General features: G+C 44.0%; 1 pseudogene; it reads left to right on the forward strand.

Annotated features, from left to right (window-relative positions):
* The window catches only part of LOC114683907, a 6,781-nt pseudogene extending 4,362 nt beyond the window's left edge, over positions 1 to 2,419 (forward strand).
* The last annotated feature ends 11,881 nt before the right edge of the window (positions 2,420 to 14,300 follow it).

The raw sequence follows: 14,300 nt of genomic DNA on the forward strand, positions 1-14,300 counted from the left end.
GAATAACTCATTATCCAATTAAATAGAGCAGAAAAAATATAATAGGGAATACCAGAATAGGGAAATTTAATAGATCAGAAGGTAATTTATAAACTAAGGTAAGTTCTGGGTCGGTTCTGGGATGAGGTTTACTCCTTTTCTGTCCTCACATGCAGTTTTCCAGATGTAACATGGTGTCAGATGCATGACAGGAGCAGGTAATTCAAAATGTGTGGAGGGACATATACTGAAGCCAAGGACGGGAACACTCACCTCATTGGCCACATTGGTCTCAGCAGTTTGTTGGATCCTGAACTAACAAAGCTCTAGGATGCCGTCAGTCTAGACGCTCACTGTGCAAGTGTGCCTCTGTTTACCTCAATGTTAATCTACCTTACCGAAGCTAGTTAAAAAATTCCCCTGTTGATAATAGAACAACTTACTGAATGACGACAAGGTAGTTTCTTTCGTATACTGCACATACTTGGCTAAGGACCAGGCTCTCCTTATTCTTTGACTCTACCCTCACTCAGACAGAGACCTGTTTTTCTCCCATTTTCCCCTACTGACTCTTCCTCATCCCTCACCAAGGCTGGACCCAGACTCTTCTACCAACCAAATAAAACACTATTCTAAAATCTGCAAAATCTCTTTGCACATGAGACATAACCTACTTTCCTCGGTGCGTTTTATCTTAATCTAATGTCTCTAATTTTAATTTTATTGACTAGATGTCAAGTCTGTTTAGTCTGTAGTTCCTTGTATAAAATTGTAGCAATTTGTTGAGAAAATAGAATCTCAGTTCAATAAAGCAAGGTGAATATTCTCTTAATGTACGTGACATATATTCCTTTCTGTGTAGTGATGCATGTATTGTACGTGTGTTTGTATCTGTATGCATATGTGTGTAGATACGCATGCATGTGTGTTATAGAAGCCAGAGATCAAAGTCAGGCATCTTCCTTAGTCACTCTTTTTTTTTTTTTTTTTTTTTTTTTTTTGAGACAGGTTTCTCTGTGTATTTGGTGCCTGTCCGGATCTCACTCTGTAGACCAGGTGGCTCGAACTCAGAGAGATCTGCTGGCTCTGCCCCAGTGCTGGATTAAAGGCATGTGCCACCACGCCGGCCCTCAGTCACTCTTTATCTTAGTTGCTGAGACACGTCCCACACTGAATCCGGAGCTATGATTCTCTTAGCTGCTTGGCTAATGAGCTCCAAGGATCTTTCTTTTCTAATCTGCGCTGACCCATGCTGCGGTTACGATGTGTGCCAAGCTTTTATGTAGGTAGCAATAATCAAATTAGGTGTTTATTCTTGTACAAGTACTGTTCCAACTGAGCCATCTCCCAGCTCCAATTATGACACATTTACATGCAAATTTAAATTGAATTCGAATTTGTAGGTCTAAATATTGTCTTCGACTTCTATTTATTAATCTACTGTCTTTGTTTTGTTGTTTTCTGAAACAAAGTCCTGCTGTATAACCAGATTGGCTGAAACTTGCAGTAAAGCCAGGCTAGCCTTGAACTCCTGATCCTCCTGCCTCAGCCTCCTGAGTTCTGAGATTACTGACATGCTCTATGGAACCTGGTTCTGATTATCTTTTCAATCTGAAAGAGAAAATAGTTGCAAGGAGATAATTGTCAGACTTTAAAATATTGTCAACCAGTTAGCAACAGTCCATGTACTTTTAAATAAATGCTATGTATAAGAACAATTCCTCAAGATAAGAATAATCAACCACAACTTTTTCTACCCGGGGTAGTATGAGAAACTGATTTAAAACTATTTATTCAGCTGGAAAGATGCTCAGCAGTTAAAAGCACTTGTTGCTCTGTAGATGTGGGTTTTGTTCCCAGCACTCACGTGATGACTTACAACCATCCAGTGCCTTCAAATTCCGAGGATGCCAGGCACGCACATGGCAAACATACATGCATGCAGGCGAAACACTCATACACATAAAATAAAATAAATAAATATAAAATTACATATTGACTTACAACTCTCAAAGAATTTTGGGCAGCTTAACAAAATACACATTAATACCCATGGCCAGATAGAGCAAAGGAAAGAGAAATGTGAGCACAGCAAAGATCACCCCACGTGTGGGAAGTCCTGCGTACTTGGTAGAGGGTCTCCACAGATGGGTCTGTCAGTTAGTAAGACTCAGAGGATTACTGAGAGACACTGATGAAGTCACTGAGGCCAGCCATGGAGGCTGCCCTGCTAGAGACACAGGTGGGGTGACCAAGTGGTCTCCTAGCATGAGTAAGTGGCTCTGTGGGTGGACCAGTGACCCCAGGCCTGCTCTCCAGCTCTGGCAACATGGCTGAGGCAACACCAAGGAGGATGTTCTTACAGCAAGCCCCACACACCATCGGTAGGAAGTCTGTGAACAGCAGCCTTCTGGTGAAGCTTCTGGATGAAATTGTTTGACAAAGGTCTACCAGATGGACATCTGAAGAAAATTGCTTGCTGAATATAATCTTAAATCAAGCTAGCTTTCTTCTGAGGAGAGTACTTGGCAACTATCCCCAGGCAAGGGCCGCCTCTCATCACACAACACAATTAGTTCGACAACAGAATCTACTGTCTTCTGTGGCGGGTCCTCACGCTGAAGGAACAGCCCCCATTCTTCAGGACAGATACTGGAAGGCGTGTGTGGCTTTGGGTCTGCAGAGTTAAACCTGCGCTCAGTGTACAGCTGAGAGGCCCGGAAGGAGAGGCCAAGCCGAGAGGAAGGCTACAATCGCAAGCATTGTGTGGGGTCGGGTTCTGTGTGACTGCTTGTGGTGCTTGGCATAGCAGATTCTGTGGGGGTGCAATAAAAAAGCTCTTCATCCTCAAAATAACGAGACGAAAAGGAGGGTGCCCTGGAACACAGCCTAAACTCGGGGAATTTGTCTGCTCTGGAGAAAAGTGGAAACTGAACACGATTTGTGGAACAGTGAAGATTTTTCTAGAATTCCATTTTAAGGAATTTCAAGTTCACCAGTCTACAGTTTTAAAACAGCATTCAAATAAGATAGACAAATGACTTCAGACTTTGGTTTAAAGAGTGGCACATGGGGACAGGCATGCCCTGATGCGGTGGGCAAAGAGCTAAAGGCATGATAAAGAATTCTTTTTATAAAATATTAAGACTAGCCGGCAGTGGTGGCACACGCCTGTAATCCCAGCACTCGGGGGAGCAGAGCAGGTGGATCTCTGTGAGTTCGAGGCCATCCTGGCTACCAAGTGAGTTCCAGAAAGGCGCAAAGCTACGCAGAGAAACCTGTCTCGAAAAAAAATAAAAAATAAAAATAAAATAAAATAAAACAACAAGACTAACCAGAATATGAAAATTAGAAGAAAAAAAAAAGAAGAAGAAGCAAAAGTCAAAGTGAATACTGGAGGCTGATGGCAGTATTCCAGAACTCTTTCACTTATTTTTCTATGTTTATTTAAGCATATATGAGTATTCATATGGATATGTATATATGTATTAGTGAACATGTATCACTATGTGGCTGGATAGAAACATTGCTTTTAAGCCTATCCAAATAGGTAGATTTTCCAGTGGTAAAAATATCATTGCTGCCAGGCACGATGACACACGCCTTTAATCCCAGCACTCGGGAGGCAGAGGCAAACAGATCTCTGTGAGTTTGAAGCCAATCTGGTCTACAGAGCAAGTTCCAGGTCAGCCAGGGCTACACAGAGAAATCCTGTTTCAAGAAACCAGAATCAAACCAACCAACCAACCAACCAAATACCATTGCTGCCTAAAATTATCTGAAATGCTATCATGGGACAATTTGGGTTGACTAATATCTTTAGAGGGCCAAATTCACAGAGCTTTGTTATGATTCAATGGATTACTTTGCAGTCCTGTAGATACTTTAGCTAATAGTCTGCGTACAACCTTTAATTCAAATAAAAATCGAAGAGCGAATGTTGGGTTTGGTCTCCAGTACTGCACTTTTTTTTCAATATCAATAAAATATTTAAAATTTTAAAATGACCATAAATATTTTATCACTTATGGTTAGAATGTCTTCTTGTCGTATTAACTACATACTTATTGTAATTTGTTAAAACTTCATAAATTCACTGTTACATTCCAATAAGCATCACACTGCATTCAGGAGCTTACCTACACAGAAAAACCTATAGGTAGAGGGAGCAGTGTTGGGTGGTGGGAAGCTTTTAATGGTTAGCTGCCTTCCTCACCACGATGATTGTACAGCTTCTGCTCCCATTCTTCTCCAGCAGGCACCCTGCTTTTCGGGAGCGCGCTGGCCTCTGCTCTCACCTGTGGTTGAAAAGAAAGTATTTCAGGAGAGCCATCACTTCTTCCCACTGGGCTCCTAGTTTCAAAGTCTAGAGCAGCATCAAACAAAGGCAGTTTCTCTTTGCATATGCTTTAAATATTTGCAAAAATAGCTGCTTCGTTCCCCCTGCCCCTTCTTGTCTGAGGTCAAATTTAAGGATTGAAAGTTTCTGTTTGGGATCACAGCTAAATTTCACTTTATTGTTTTTGTCAATGAGTTCACGTTATGACAATATCCAAAGACTTATTCTGAGGTCTCACATGTTAAGACACCTCTCCAAGTTTGGTTTCTTGCTTTTGAAATGCACCAGGAAGACACTTCAAATTAGGAAAAGAGAAATGGTGTTTATTTCCTGGCTTATGAAAACTAAGATGGCTAATACAGGACCCAGATAGCTGTCCCACTCCTGGGCATATACCAAAGGACTTCAGACCCTACCACAGAGGTAGCTGCATGCCTGTGTCCATTGCTTGTATGTTTATATAGTTAGAAAATAGAGCCAGCCTAGATGTCCATGAACAGATTGACTGGATAATGAAAATGTGGTGCATACACACAATCGGATTCTTCCCGTTGCAAAGAAAAATGAATTTATGGCATTTGCAGAAAAATGGATGGGACTGGAAAACATAATACTGAGTTAATGTAAGTCAGATCCAGGAAGACAAACACCATACCTTTCTCTCAGATGTGGATCCTGGCTCCAAACATTTGGATTCATGTGCTTAACTAGTGGAGGTCAGGAAACTGGAAAGGGGCCGTTAGCACGGAGATAAAGGAAGACTAGTTGGGAGGACTCGTGGTGGCAGAGAAGTTAGCAGGCTGGGGGTGGGGGGTGGGGAGAGAAGAGGAAGAGTTAACTAAAACTAAGGACCCACGCAAACGCCATACGGAAATCTGCTACTCTGTAAGCTAATTAGAAAATACAATGATAATAGTGATAAATAAAGAATATAATACACACAAAAAAGAGCTTGAGTGGAGGTGCTCTACGTGGGTGGATAATACTGCTACCAGAAGCTGTAATTATGAAGTGAAAATCCTGATGCCGGGTATGGAATGGGGCACCTCCTTATGAGTTGTTGATCTTGGGGCCCCAGAGGCTTCCCAAACAGCACGACCCATTGCCATTATTCTGCACTGCCCACCAGGACTAAATAGTAAGATCCTATTGCTTAAGACACCACAAACTTTGTTTGGAAGTCATAGAGACATCAAGCTGGAACTGAGATAGAAGCTTCCTCCAACTTCTGGCTAGCTAGCTCCGTGCCAGAAGGTGACATGCAAGCTTCTTGGAGAGAAAAGCCACCAGTGGTCTTACCAAGGTGTGAATCTGTGGACTACGGTACCAACCTACAAGGCAGGCATGTCCAGTGGCGCAGTCGTGACGTGAATGTTATGGGGGTAACCAACAACTTGCTGCTTGGATTGGAGGCTCATACCGTAGGAGTGAATTCATGCCTGGCACTGCAACCCCAGTCAAAACCCGTGGCTGGGACATCATAGGCTCTAGAGGGAACCTTCTACTGCCATTTAACTAAATGGGCATGGTACCAAGACGCTTTCTAACTATTTATATCCATATGTATCCATATAGAACCTCTGCTCTCAACCTTGGGCAGAGAAATCTCTCTTTGCAGTAGACCATCGTTAATGCAGAGGCTCCTGGCTGGTCAAAGTATTTAAACCAAGTGACTGTTGTGTGTTGTGCATTAAATGAACCATCTATACCACTTGTTCCAAATGGCTCAGGGAACATTGCTCAAGACCGGGGCAGAAGACATGGAAGGGTCAGAGGATAGAGAAGAATGCTGAGAAATGCTGACGTTTGGCCATGACATGATTAGCACACTCGTGAACTCCCAGCAGCTTTGGTTACCTGAGCAAGACGGGCCTCATCTACATTCATCACAGCTGGGAAAGGGCCTTAGGAAGCCGACCCCTTCCTGAGGAACTACTGATAATTAGTGGTTGCTGAAGGGGGCAGTTCTTTTCTTCAGTGGTATAGCTCCTGGGACACTGCCCATGCTCATGCAAGTAACCATAATTAAGCTCACGGATGACCTGAGTTCCATCATCACAACTGACATGGAGCAATGAGAGAACCACCTGCCATAGCTGTCCTTAGACATCCACACTCATGCCATGGTGTGCAGGCGTGTGTTCACGTGCTCAAACACACACACACACACACACACACACACACACACACACACACACAATGTAGAAGCAGTATCTTAAAAAAGAAGGAAAAAGTGAAGACAAAATGATTTAATGTGAGAAATTGGATAATATGAACAGCAGCAGATGTACCAAAGTGCAAAACTATATTCTGAATAATCAGACTGAGCTCATGCATTATAAATGACTTCTTGTAACTTTGTAAACATTAGTTTGGTTAGAATAATTAAAGATAACAGCTTCCAAGTGATACAAAACTGTATTTGAAGTAGACTATATTGTGACTTTAAAATGAAGCCTGCATCTGTGTTACAGTTGTGAAGGTGTGTTTTTCCAAACCACATTAATACATTTTGCAGAAAGAGTCTAGAGGCTGACTTGGCTTTTCTATTTTAAAAAAGCACGTTCATCTCTTCTCTTTTGTTGTTTATATGAGTCAGTTTCTGACTCTGTAATCCAAGCTGGTCTGGAACTTGTAGCAATCCTCCTGACTCAGATTCCCAAGTGCTGGGATTATAGGCATGAACTGCCATGTCTGGAAAGCAGATGTTTTCCTCCAACAGCGTCATGAGCAGAGCAGGGGGCAGGGCACGTTCCTTCCTGTCTAGAGGCAGGTTTGCGTGTATGTTAGCAAAGCTCGTGGGCTGCAATGCAGGCAGGAGACGGCCTCGGTAAACCATCTTGGCTTTAGTTTTCCACTTGCAAAACAATAACTTCAATATAGAATGGGCAAAACCTTTCCAGTGGGCTACTTGCTCATCTTGAGCAGATCTAAACCCACCTGTCAGGACAGAACTGAAAAAACCCCCCCTTGCCAAAGCATCCCTCTGGGTGGGGATTAAACCTCGGAGCACAGGAGCACGGGTGACATTTGTGTCTCACACTAAGCTGCTGACAGTGTCTAGATAAAGACTGTTGTTTGAACTTGTATGATTCACCTATTCTCAGTGATAACCTCCCTAAAGGGGGAGATTAGGAGCGGCCATTTGATATCGTCACAAAGAAAGTATTTTGGAATCGGATCCAAGAAAAGAAATACAGGGCTGTTCTCCACAGCCAGAGCTGTCAAATTGACTTTTCGGCATACAATGGAAAACACACAAGCACATCCACACGCCAAGAGCACAGAAGCAACATTGCTTTCTCCTTTGCAGCCCCTTCCCTCCTCGGTGTCTTCTCTCCTCATCAGCCCTTACAGAGCTCTGATTTTCATAATCCTGTGCACTCCATTTGTCATTAAATAAATAAATGTAGGCAAGTCTCTTGGAGCACGCTCTCAGCACAGAGCTGGATATGTGCCCTGTCCAGAATCCCTCATCATCAGAAGAAACTGCAGAGCGGTGTCTGCTGACTGTTGACAAGAGCAAACCAACAAACAAACAAACAAACAAACACAAGGCAGAGGCTCCAGCTGCAGGAGAACGAGCCTCCTCGTCTTTCTCTAGCCTTCTGATATAATGTCTTCTGAACTGCTTCTTTTTTCTCTTTCCTTTTCTGGGTTTTTTTTCGAGACGGGGTTTCTCTGTGTAGCCCTGGCTGTCCTGGAACTCACTCTGTAGCCCAGGCTGGCCTTGAACTCAGAGATCTGCCTGCCTCTGCCTCCCAAGTGCTGGGATTAAAGCGTGTGCCGCCGCCGCCTGGCCTGGATGTCTTCCTTCTGCGGGGTTTTCATCTGAGGTTCGCGGCACAGTTTTCTTGACCATCAATCCTCTGAACTGGGATTCCCAGGTGCTCTGAGGACTGAAGGGGGAAACAGAATGGCACCCAGGAATTGCCCCTGGTGTGGCAGTCTCAGACTCACTGGACATCTGCACAGTTCTTTTTCTTTCTTTAAATTTGTGTATGTATTTGTTTGTTTGTTTATTTGCTTGGGTTTTGTTGTTTTGTTTTTGAGACAGCATCTCTCTCTATAGTCCTGGCTGTCCTGGAACTCACTCTGTAGATCAGGCTGGCCTTGAACTCACAGAGATCCACCTGCCTCTGCTTCCCAAGTACTGGGATTAAAGGCATGGGCTACCATGTCCGGTCCACTTACTTGGGTTTTTGAGACAGGGTCTTTCTCATGAAGCCCAGGCTGGCTGGCATTAAACTAAGTATGAAACCAAGGCTGGCCTTGAATTCCTGGTCTTCCTGCCTCCATCTCTGCCACAATCAACTCTTTCTTTAAATTTAAACCAGCTTTATTGAGATTTAACTAATATATCACAGAGTTCATCCTTGTAAAGTACACAATTTGGTAATTTTTAGAGACTACACCGAGTTTGTGTAAAAAAGCACCACATCCAATTTTACACCATTCGTGATCAGTTTCTGTGATCACTTGAAATCAGCCTCCACTTAAGTTTTTCCACTTTTACTTTTGAGATTATTATTGTGTGTGTGTGCTCACACTCATGCACATGTATGTATATGCCAAAGTGTGTGTGTGTGTGTGTGTGTGTGTGTGTGTGTGTGTGTGTCGAGATCAAAAGACAATCTCCAGTCAGTCCTCACTATCCACCTTGTTGAAGCACCTCTTGCCATGTGCTCCAGGCTAGCTGGCTGCAAGCTTCTGGGAAGCCTCGTATCTCTACCTCCTGTCTCCCCAGGGGAGTATTGGGTTACAGATACATATACTGAGCATCTGACTTCTGTGTGGGTTCTGGGGATCCAAACTTAGATGCTCACACCTGTACAGCAACTGCTTTGACCCACCAAGCCACATCCCCCACATATTAATATTTATGGTTATATGTTTTAATTGCCATCCCTCTCATCAATACTCTATAGCTGTTGTTCTTCTGTGTCCGCTGTGCAGGAGGGCTAACTACGGCCCCACAGTCCAGCATGCACAGCACCCTTGCAGACGGTTTGTGAAAGCCAATAGCAACAGTCTTCACCCCAAGGCCAGGCTCACTCTGGGTCCCTGCCGCGGCCGCCGCCACTGTATTTGGATCAGCCTCAATTCTATCAGCGGTTGGGAGAGCTGGTAATTTCTCTTTACTTCCGGTTTCCAGACCTCCAGTCCACGAGTGCCAACTCCAGGAGTGCCCTGGCATGGAGGAGTCTGCTTGAGGGCCTCAGCCACCCTGCCTCTCCTTGGATTTGCTCCTGACCTGACGCTGCACTTGAGGTCATCTATTGTTCAGGTCCTACCCCCTGGCACCTGCTGGACCCCTCTCTCCAGGGCAGACAGACCTGGCCAAGCCGCTCTCTCTGTCGTCATCCAGGGGCTTTGTTTTGAAATCCCGCGTGATTCTCCGTGCTTGAGTAGGACTCTCTTCCCCAACTACAGATAAAGAAGTCTCTATTTCAAAGGTCAAGTTTCCAAACTCAGAGGTTGTAAAATAGAATAATAACTGGAGATAAACTAGATTTAAAAATAAGCCCTAGCTGGCTGGCACAGTGACCCACACCTTTGATCCCAGCACTGGGGAGGTGGAGGCAGGCAGATCTCTGAGTTTCGAGCCAGCCTGATCTACATAGCGAGTTCCAGGCCAGCCGGAATACAGAGAGATCCTGTCTTAAAATAACAACAACAAAACAACAAAAAGCCCTAGCAATTATTTTATACAGAGATATTCAGCATGTGTCTTACAAAATAGAAATATTCATCAGGAGTATGCAGTTGGTCCTCGTATGGCCAGGTTCCTAGATGAAACGTTATTTAGTTGTTGGTATTTAGTTCAATGATTATCATTTAGCCAGAGAATGGGGACATCAAAATGCACACCAAGACTGATCTCAACTGTCTAAAACATGTGTTAAAAAAGGCCAGGAGGATAAGCTGGTTTTTGGCCTCAGTAAGTACTGGTTTCTTCTCTGTGCATCCCTGTACTTTAAAAAAAAAAAAAAAAAAAAAAAAAAAGAGTATGTAAACCAGGTATGAGCATGCTTACCCACGATCCCAGCATTTGAGAGACTGAGGCAGAAGGATCACAAGTTTGAGGCGAGCCTGGACTCCGTAGTGAGTTGATGTATCATGACATCCCTTCTCTTGCCTGTGCCATCTTCAGTGACCTCCATGACCTTGCCAAGTACTCCAGCCGTGATTAGACAGCAGTTTTTAATTTTTTCCGCCGCCTAATAAAATTCCTCACCTTCATTGGCAGCTGAGTTCATGCCCCCCTCCAGCATGCAGCAAACACTAACCCACTCTCCCCATGACAAGTGCACCTCTTCTGGTCGTTTCACAGAAACCGTCAGCAGTGTGGGACTATTTTGTCCAGCCTCGCTCATTTAGGGTAACTTTGTAAAGACTCACCCACATGGTGGCAATGAGTCTTGTCATTATTGCCAAGTTTCCTGTCTCTCAGAGGAACCAGGTCTCCACTATTCTCTTGTCCTGCAGGGCACTTAGAGGGTAGTGCCACCACGAATAACGTTGCTCCGGACATCACATGCCAGTCTTCACCGGGCTCTACTGTTCACTTCTCATGGGGATGAACCATCATGGCATCTTTGTGTTCGACTTTTGGAGAAACAGCTATACTGTCTTCCAGAAGTTTCTAAGCTTTTAGAAACCGTTTCCTGCTAGTTCCTTCTCCACCGGTCAGGAAGGTCTAGTGCCACACCAACCGTCATCCCTGTGCTGAGAAGGCAGAGATGGAAGGGTCAGCAGACCTTGTCTCAAAACAAAACCAAAGGATCCACGTCTCAGCTTCTGTGTTTATGCCTGGACCTGGGGGTCTGGCTTCCCTTCTCAGCAGATGAGTGGGAGGTTGGGGAGATACTCAGCTCTAAAAATTATGTGCACATACATGTAGTGACTCCAGACAATCTCTCAGAGGTGATTGCTTGTGGGCTTCAGAGTTCTTTAAACTCCTAATAAACAATACTCTGTACATGGCACTTTTAAAAATTTTATTTTAAAATACTTCACCTATCTTAATAAATGACATATACAGTCGTGCACGCATAAATATTGTTGCTCACTTCTTTGTTTGTTTTGAAACAGGGTTCCATTTGCCCAGGCTGGCCTTGAACTCACTATGTACTTTGAACTCCTGATACTCCTGCCTCTACTTCCCAAGTGAAAATTAAACATATTAATCATAAATGTTTTGACATATAAATACGTTGTAGAATATTGTAATTAATTAACATATGTTACCACATATACTTATCTCTTCTTTGTAGTTTCTTTGTAGTTAGAATCCTTTTTTTTTTCCTTCTGGTTTTTAAGACAGGGTTTCTCTGTGTAGCCCTGGCTGTCCTAGAACTCCTTTTGTAGACCAGGCTAGTCTAAACTCACAGAGATCCACCTGCCTCTGCCTCCCAAGTGCCGGGATTAAAGGCGTGCGCCACCACTGCCTGGCTGTTGTCAGAATACTTAAAATCTACTTTCTTGGTAATTTTCAAGAAAATGGAAATCTTTCTCAGTTGGAGTCACATGATATCAAAGTAACCATTAAAAGTATCGGATTCAGACAATAGCAGACTTGCTTTTGGGATTCTACACTGATCATGGCTGTTATGTCTAGACCATTGTCACCACCCCCCATCCTTTGGCAGTCTTCAACCTCTCGATTCCCCTAGCTTTTGGGAACCGCTCATGTATTTCTGTCTCTACACACTTGCTTCTTTTGGACACGCCATACTAAACAGAATTACACAACATGGGACCTTGTGTGTCTGATTGCTTTGAAATTCATTTATGCTATAACACACATCACTATTTTTTTTTTTTAACTTCTGCTAGGTGTGGTGGTGTACACCAGTAAATCCCAGCACCCAGGAAGCAGAGGCAGGGACATTTCGAGTTCAAGGCCAGCTGGGTCAAACATTAGGGCCATCTGGCACAGGCCTTCGAGTTAATCAGGAGTATTCCATGTTCCTCTGTTATCACAATTTTCTGATATTCTTTGTCCCTTAGCAATGGCCTCACCAGTCCTTTGTCTGGTTCTGCCATTGTGTATGCATGAACAGTACTCCCATTTTCCTCAAGTGAAAGCGTCTTGAGACTCTATTTGGCTTTTCTGAGTTGTAGGAATTCCTGTCGCCAAGAGTTTGAGCACTGAGGAAAGAGGTGTACCTCTTGCCTGGTGACCTGGCCCTTTTGGAAAGTTTTCATAGTTATCCGGTTGAAAGACACTGGTTCGTTACAGATAGGATCTAATCATCAAGCATCTAATGAAGCTGACTACCTGCCCAGAACTCTGGGAGGAGCATCGAGCAGATAATAGGACTCTTGTGTTGTCTTTGCGCTCATGAAAGCGATCCCTTGGCCAGGAGGAGAAAACAAAATACTTACTCAGCGGAACAGCAGAGGTCTTAGCAGACCTGGCTTGGGACGAGAGACGCAGAGGCCCTGGGACTTACTTACTTTTGCTGTGCACTTAACTTGTATCAGGCATTGTTCTCTTCACCTGAGCTATAGAGAGGAATAAAACGGACGAGAGCTTATCCCCAGAAGGACAGGGCAGGAAGACATTTGAGTAACACACACAATGTGTTTTGTCGTGGCAGGAGGATTAAAGTAGGGTGGATGTGGGCAAATCACAGGAGAGTGCCTGGTGACTGTGTCTCTTAAAAGGTGACCTGGATACAGTCCACAGCAAAAATTATGTTTGGGACCCAAGCGCATGTCTTCAGAATGGATATGGCATCTTCATCCAGGCTTCAGAACTAGGCCATTTGGCTAATGTGGCCCCACCTTTCCCTTTGATGGGCAGTGCTTGCTGATGCATCTTCTGGGAGACTGGTCTGAAGGGCCTGGCCACAGCATTTTCTAGAAGACAGATGAGGTGGAAAAGGCAAGACGCAGTTTAAATGAACAGAGAAGATATGCTGATTAGGGTGTCCCAAGAGAACAAATGGATTATGTGGGTAGAGAAGGGATTATATGGGTACAGAAGGGTCTACTGAAAATAGGTAGCACAGAGGTTAGCAAACAGCCTTTTGGGATTACAATGGCCTCATCTGAAAGCCCAGTTTCTCCACTGAAGGGTGTGGCCTAAGGTGTAGGGATGTTTGTGCCTCGCTTTCAGTACCTGAGAGAAGCAGAAAAGAGCAGTGCTTGCCTCAGAGGTAGCAGTTCACACTAAATGAGAAAATGTGTACGTGTTCATAGGCAATTGCACATAGTGGGCATACATGTTCATGGACAGTTGCACCTAGTGGGCATACATGTTCATGGACAATTGCACCTAGTGGGCATACATGTTCATGGGCAATTGAACATAGAGGGCATGTGTGTTCATGGGCAATTGCACATAGAAGGCATGTATGTTCACAGGCTATTGTACATAGAGGGCATACGTGTTCATGGGCAATTGCACGTAGTGAGCATGTGTGTTCATGGGTAATTGCACATAGAGGGCATGTGTGTTCATGGGCAATTGCATGTAGTGAGCATGTGTGTTCACAGGCAATTGCACATAGAGGGCATGTGTGTTCACAGGCAATTGCACATAGTGGGCATGTGTGTTCACAGGCTATTGCACATAGTGGGCATGAAAATAATAGACTGTTGGAGATTGTTATTTTCAGACCACAAAGCACTAAAAGCAACAAGCAGGGAGCCTGCCATGCAGCTTTTCCTCTGAAAAATCCAGCTAGCTTGGAGATCTTAAAAATGGTGGGAGTATCTTGCTTAAAAAGGAATTTTCTCACAATCTGGTTCTTTGTGAGCCTGGGTGTGGAATGCAGAAGTAGACAGGAACCCCACTCCAAGTTTGCTGACCACCAGATGCATGGTGACATTTCCCCAAAACATTTGCTGGATTTTTTCCCAAAGAATGAGCCATTATTGTGAGATATTGTTTATTGTAAACTCTTCTGCTCCTGCACACATACTGAACAAAGGTCACTTTCAAGAAGCTTATGCTGTAGTCAGAGACAAA

This window comes from Peromyscus leucopus, chromosome 4 (genome assembly GCF_004664715.2).
Source record: "Peromyscus leucopus breed LL Stock chromosome 4, UCI_PerLeu_2.1, whole genome shotgun sequence".
Taxonomy (NCBI): Eukaryota; Metazoa; Chordata; class Mammalia; order Rodentia; family Cricetidae; genus Peromyscus; species Peromyscus leucopus.